The following is a 7802-nucleotide window of genomic DNA, read 5'->3' as shown; positions in this document are numbered from 1 at the left end:
TGAGTAGTTTAATTTTTTCCCCTCAAATGCACATTATTTTGCATTTATCAGCAATGAATTTCATTTTCCATTATGTTGCCTATTTGCTTAGTTTGTTTAGGACTTTTTGAAGTTCCTTGCAGCTCTCTCTGGTCCTGAGTAACCTAAATAACTTTGGGTCCTCTACAAATTTTCCTACTTCACTACTCACCCTGCTTCTGAGATCATTAATAAATATATTAAACAACACAGGACCTAGTATGGAACCTTGAGGCACTCAGCAGTTAACTTTTTGCCATAATGAAAATTTACCATTTAATTCCACTCTGCTTTCTGTCTTATAGTCAGTTTTTGTTTCATGACAATATTGTGTCTTTCACCTCATGAAGCCTCCTATGGGGGAACCTTGTCAAAGGCCTTGTGAAAGTTTAAATAAATTATGTAAACTGGTTCTCAGTTATGCTCTACTTTATTGACACATTCAAAGGATTTTAAGAGATTAGTGAGACATGATTTTCCTTTTCACAATGTGTGTTGGCTAGACCCTATAATATCATGCTCTTCCAAGTGTATTGTTGTTCTGTTTTTAATTATAATTTCAACCAATTTGCCAGCTACAGATGTAAGGTTTACTTGTTTATAATTCCCCAGATCATCCCTAGAGCCTTTTTTTGATATGTGCTACCCTCTAAGCCTATGGAACAATGGCTGTTTTTAATGAGATTACATATTTTTGATAGCCGCTCAGCTGCTTCATACTTTATCTCCTTCAGAACTCTTGGATATATACCAACTGGGCCTGGTGAGTTATTGCTTTTTAAATTATCACTGGGAATATAACTCACTAGCACACAGGAATAGTAAATCTGTTTACATAACAAGGAAACCTGGAAGGTATGAGAAATCCACTGAAATACAGATGGTGGACCAAAGTAGCCTTGGTGTAAAGAGATCACACTGACCCAGCAACTCCCACTGTCCTGGTCTGTATTATTAGGGACATTTTTAAGAACCCCTTTATGAGTGTTAACGCCAGTTATGCTTCATCAGTGTTAACAATGTTGGGAGCCTGAGTACAGAGAACACACTGCCTGAAACTAGTGTTTTAAGCGCTGTGTCATCTAAACCTGCTCTGAATAGATAAAAATATCTAGTGTTTAAAACGCTGATGGATCTCTGCCTGCACTAGGGCTCCCAACATTGCTGCCACCTTTGCAGCTGAACCGCCGTTAACAGCAGTGGAAAACTTTTGAAAAATATTCCTAGCTTGGACTGTGCCACTGGGAATTGTGTTCACTCACATCAGAGTGGAAGTTGGGCCAGTGATTGTGTTATCTGGGATTTCTGCAGTTACAGCCTTTTTTTTTTTCTCTCCAGTAATTTTTTTCTTATAGAAAGCAAGATTTCTTACACCATTATAATAAAATCAGTGTACTTCCAAAGTTTGGGAAATTCAGATTTAGATCCAAAGCAGGTCTGAATGTTGTGATTTGGGACACATCTCTAGTATTTTTAGGTGAGAGTTTCAAAAGCTCAGTGTTGACAGAACTCTCTTCCCAGGACCATTAATGGAAGTTACCATTAACTTCATTGGGGGCAGAGTTAGGCTAGCACTGAAGGCTACTGAAAATCTTTCTGTTAATGATTTTATTGATTATTTCCTTTATTCAGTCATATGCTAGTTTTATATCCAGCCTCAAGTGATTAATATGTTCACACTTACTTTTCAGGCAGAGAATATCGTTTCTAAGTTACATGATTCTGAAAGGCATTTTAAAAGTACAGTGTAATTATTATACTATATAATTAACTGTGAGGCATGGAATCATGCATATTAATTTATGTATGAATAACAAATAATAAATGCAGTTCTGCCATCTGTTGGTTAGAGTGATTAATGTTCCGGAAGTGCTTAACCGTTGGATACCGTGTTTTCACTTATTTTGAAACTGTCATATAGAATTGCTGTGCAATGTTAAAACAGCTACTATTTTCCACCCCCAAAGAGGCTGTATTTCAGGGGTGTGTTATTTAGGGTCAGATTATACCCTTTGTGGAGCCATGTTGCCAGGGAGCTGGTGGAAATGGCAGGAGAGCAGAGCATGCATGTAGGCTCAGAGGCTCTGCACAGATGGGCCAGATCCTCTTGCCTGTTTCCTATGATCTGCCAGGTTTGGAGATGAGCCCTACAGTCTTTTCTGTGTGAGACACTCTGCCCACACGGACAGGATGATATGGGAAGAATCTTCACAAGGGAGGCCTTAGAGAGATTTCCGATCCCCAGAGGCCTGTGGGTATTTCCAGTGGGAGTGGATGATGTGGGCCATTGTGTTCACCTGTGTAAAGTCATTTGAGTCATATGAAAAGTGCTACGTAGATAGCATTTAAAGCATAATTCTACTTTCTAGCCAACAGGAGTTTCGATACATTGTGGGCCAAATCTCAATGGTGCAGTGGAACATGATACAGAACTGGGAGTTAGAAGACTGGGATTCTAGTTCCATCTGTATCACTGACTAGACTAATCACTAGATTAACCTGGACAAATCATGTGGGTCAGTATTTTCAAAAGTGCCCAGGTGGAGACACCTTTGGTCTGATTTCCAGAAGGGCTGAGCACCTGCCCAATGAAGTAAAAAGTTTGAGGCATTCAGAATTAGTAGACACATTTGAAAATGTAGGCAGAAGTGACTTGCTCAAGATAACTGTGGGTGTCAGTATCAGAACACAGGAGTTCTGTATTAATCCTATATGCAGACCACTACAGCGTGACTCTCTCTAGGTCTGATTCAATCCCCACAGAAGAAAATGAGTCTCCATTGACGTCAGTGAAGGTTGGATTGGGCCTGATCCTATCTGAATCAGTGGGAGTTTGGCCTGAGTAATGTGTGCAGAATCAGGTTTTTTCCACTGTGAACATGGAAATTGATCAGTGCTGAGCACCTTTGAAAATGTGGCCACTTTATTCAGGTGCCTAAATGAGCGCTTTGAAAATCTGGCCCTGTATCTTGTTACCAAACCCCTGAACCGTCCACTACACTGCTTCTTTTGCTATTGTTCAAGTATTTTGTTCTCTTTGTTCATATGTACAGTACAAGATTTTGTAGTAAAATGACAGATGTTTGCTTTCTAGTAATAAGTTATTAAAATGGGTTTAAACAGATAAAATATTATTACAAAACCAAAAAAGGGAAAAAGATTAATAGAATGCCAGAAAATGTGAATGAAGGGAAATCAGTCACTTTGTCATAACAGACTTGCTCTCTCTGATAAATTAATCATAGAGATTATCTATTAATCTTTCCAATTAACCTTTCTGATATATGTAAAATGCCTATCAGTAGTATCAAGGTCTTATACATCTCATTTAGAAAGAATAATTTCCAACCAAAAGGATCATACTACCATCCCTCCTTTATTCTGAAGCTTTCTTCCAAAATGGAAATTTAATTTGTCTTTTTCATGAGAAACATAGCTGGGTCATTCTGCAGCTGCCACTAATAGGAGCAAGCCTTTGTAAAGCGATATGTCATACATTGTGTTTAAAGGTGGGCAAGCTCAGATTCATTCTGATCTCCAATTATAGGAGTCTCTGTAATAGAAGTTCATCCACGAAAAACACCCTGTCTTAGCCGTTAACATTTTTACTCCAGGCTCAACTAGCCTTAGGTCTTGCTGACATTGGAGCATTCAATTGGTTGTGTTGCAGTCAGTTATTTTGAATCACTCTGTCAATACTAGCCATCCTCAGTTAAAGATTTTGCCCAGCATCCACACTAGGGCTGCCTTAAACTGTTTAGAATGTGTATAACTCTTATGATAGCTGTCAGCTGTCAAAGACAACAACTGCTGCAGCTGATGAACCTCCTTAGTCAGAATCTCCTCTCTGTCCTCTACCATAAAATCAATTGATCTCTTTAATGTGGACAAGGCCTTACTGTCTCTGTACAGTGCAGCTGTTATGGTGGGCTATAGAGGCAGTCCCTGAGTCAGCTACAAGCTTCCTTCCACTGAGAGCTCTAAAGATTAGGAGTAGAACCTTGACCAGAGCATGTCACTCTTATGCCATAAAAATGAGCATGGTGCATTACAAAACTATTTTTTATTCTAAAACTCTCCAAGGAGTTTATACAATCTAAGTTAGAAACAAAAACTATCAGGAAATGAGGACAACAGGGAAGAAAGGGTAGGGAAAAAGCCATGAAATGACAGACACAATTAAAAAATCAAAGGTGTATGAAATAAAGAAGAACCAGATTTTAAAATCTGAGACTAAAGTAGGGCAAAAGAAAAGAAATTGACAGTAGAGTGCACAGAGATTATAGAGTTGGTCAGCTGTGGAAAGCTAGCAAAATAAATATTAGGAGAGATTTGAAGGCAGAATGTGAAGATGCTGTCTCTCCTGAGGACCAAAATAACAAGGTCCTTATTCAGTTCTTTATCCTTCATATACTTACACACATACTTAACTTTATGCATGAGTACTTTCATTGAAGTAAGTGGGATGGCTCAGATGCTTAAAATGAAGCGTGTGAAAAGTGCTTGCAGAATCAGGGCCTAAGTCCTCACCCAGGCAAACTCCCATTGGCTTCCTTGGATTGAGTAAGGACTTCAGAATTTGTTCCAGAGGGAGAGGGAGATCAGTCCAGATACTAGAAGCAGCATGAAAAAAGGCATGAGGAGGAGGAGGAGACAAAAGGAGTGTCAGTGAAGTGAAGAGAGTTGGCAGAGCTTAGATAACAATTAGGACACATGGACACTACAAACTTTGATTGCTGTAAGTTACATTGGCATTGAGCTGCTGAAGTTTTCCTGTGTGTGTGCATACTTGCCTGCTTGCAGCAGCGCTGTGCATACTCATCAGGAGTGCTTGTGTCGAGGCAAAGTGCCGTGCACCATGGGTAGGTACCACCATACAGCACAATGCCTTTTGGGAAATTTTCACAATGTGTTGTGGAGTAGAAATGAGTCACGCAGGGATCTCTAGGAGTCAAGTTCCCAGCATACAACTTTCTCCATCCTATAATGTCATCCATATCCCATAATTTTTGTGCCTTTTTTTTAAATCCCACAAACACATCACTTTTTTGTGTCCCCCATCTCTGACAGAAGCATGGAGCCCACAGAGCTCTGCATTATGCTTGTCAATGTTCAGGACTCATGATTCTCCTGCATTTGCAGACCCACAGGAAGTACCACAACAATGGGGGACTTGAGGATTTCTTCAATGTCTTTTCTTCTGTGGAATTTGTTGGTGGCATTCACGCAGCAGCTGCTGACAGTGGAGCGCGACATCTAGACCTGAGAAACATTGCATCGTAATGCAGGTTTAGGGCAACAAGCAGTGGCTTCAGAACTTCCAGATGCGAAAGGCCTGTTGTGATAATTGGGCCGACAAATTTGCCCTAATTGTGAACTGTCAAAAGTATGTAAAAGTTCATGAGATGTCACAATAACCTATAGTAACAAATGTTGATGGGAAAAGGTATGAAAGGGAGACAGAAAGACCAAATTAGTCTAAGTTAAAGAGAAAGGCCGGCTGATATAACTCGAGGACTGTGTTAAGATCATGCTTGGTAAACAAGAAAATGTGGGTCCGGAAATTAGTGAAGCAAAATTGGTGTGTTGGAAACTAGGTGTAATTGATGGACAAAATAATGAGGGGGGTGGTCTATTCCACCCATCACTCCCTTTTTGGATCCCTAAAGAAAGAGACTTTGTGGGGAAAATATGGAAGAACAGAGGCTAATGGAGCAAACTTCACCATCATGTCTGCTTCCATGCCCATTTCTTGGGACCCTGGGCCTTTGTCATCCTAATCCTGAGAGATGTCCTGACCAGATCTGGCCAGAGAGAGGGACCCAGGTGATGTTGCCACCCCTACCACCAGCTCCAGCTGAACCCCAAACACCACATGCGATTAAATGGATTGGAGTTTAACAACAACAGCAACAACAATAGCTATAGTTCATCTCAACATTTCTTCTCTGTTACCCAACAGGACAGTTATTAATTACCATCTTTGATACCACCTAAGAGACTGTTAAATTTCCTTCTAGTATTCTCTCCAGCTAAAGGGAAAGGGAACAAAAAAGTTGTTAAAATGAAAACTTTACTTAATACTTTACTTTTCAAATGCTGTAATTTTTTTTCTTCCTTTCTGTATCTTTAATCTTTTAATGGTGTGTTTGCCATGTGTAGCAGGGCACTGCAGGAGAAACCCTAATCAGCTCCTGCCACTCCAGCCCCAATCAGGGGAAATGGGTTGGGGTTTGGCACTAGCTAGGCCTGGCCTGGAAACTGGCCACACCTGCCAGCCTCGTTAACGGGCTAAAAGCTTGGGAGGAAGTGAGTCTAAGGAGGGGCGGAGACCAGGAGGTTAGAGTAGGCTCAGAAGGAGCCTGCTACCACTGAGGCCTGTGCTAGGCCAAACCTGTAAATAATCTGTAAATAGTTGGGAGTTTGGTGGTGGGGACCGGACACAGGAATAAAGAACAAGGGTGTTGCACCAGCTTGGAGTGGTCCTGACTCATTGGGGAGTGGGGCCAGGAGGCTGAACCCAACGGGGTGTGCTGATCACCCCATTACACCGTGGTATTAAGCAGGCTGAGGTCACTGTATACCAAACCCTGAACCTTGTTTAACACTGTTTAATGTTGGACAGTGATTAGGTTATGGTAACACATTTGGCCCTTAAGATCAATACAACAGGCCACATTCCCGGAGCTGTGTGCTGAGCTTGCCCCAGCCCTCAGCACAGGGACACCAGAATGAGAGGTCCATTGACAGTGGAGAAGCAAGTGGCAATCACACTCTGGAAGTTTGCAACATTAGATTGCTACCAGTCAGTGGGAAATTATTTTGGAGTTGGAAAATCCACAGTGGGGGGCATTAATCATCTCCTGCTATGCAGGACTGCGACACTTGGCAATGTGCAGAACATAGTGGATGGGTTTGCAGCAATGGGGTCCCCTCCCCAAACTGTGGTGGGATGATAGATGGCACACATATCCCTATTTTGGCACCAGCCCACCTGGCCACAGAGTACATCAACAGAAAGGGCTACTTTTCTATGGTTATGCAAGCATTGGTGGATCACCAGGGACACTTCACTGATACCAATATGGGCTGGTCAGGGAAAGTGCATGACACTCGCATCTTTAAGAACACAGGACTGTTCAGAAAACTGCAAGCAGGGACATTCTTTCCTAAATGGTGGATTACCATTGGCGAGATTGATATGCTAGCAGTAATTCTGTGGGACCTAGCCTACCTCTTGTTCCCCTGGCTCATGAAGATGTATACTGGCCACCTGGACAGCACCAAGGAAAGATTCAACTACCGGGTCAGCAGGTGCAGAATGACAGTTGAATGTGCTTTTGGTAGATTGAAGGGACGCTGGTGATGTTTGCTCACTAGATTGGATCTCAGTGAGAACAATATCCCAATGGTTATAGCTGCCTGTTGTGTCCTGCATAATATCTCTGAGGCAAAGGGGGGAAAGTTGCCACCAGGATGGACAGCAGAGATGCTAGGGCTGTCTGCTGAGTCTGAACAGCCCGACACAAGGGCCATTACAAGAACTCAGCGTGGAGCTAAGCGGTTAAGGGAAGCTTTGAAAGAGCACTTTAATGGTCAGCCACGAGAGTGTTCTATGCTGGACTTTCTTTGGGCCTGAAGTTTTGGGTGCTGTTAGGCATTGTTTAGTACTTGCCATACATTTATAACTATGACTGTGTGTTTTACTGAAGCTATGAATTATGCAGCGCCTGCTGTACATTTATAAATATTAGACTGTGTGGTTCCTTGAACTTATGAGTCCT

The sequence above is a fragment of the Emys orbicularis genome, chromosome 14 (genome assembly GCF_028017835.1).
Source record: "Emys orbicularis isolate rEmyOrb1 chromosome 14, rEmyOrb1.hap1, whole genome shotgun sequence".
NCBI lineage: Eukaryota > Metazoa > Chordata > Testudines > Emydidae > Emys > Emys orbicularis.
This window is presented reverse-complemented; position numbering follows the sequence as displayed.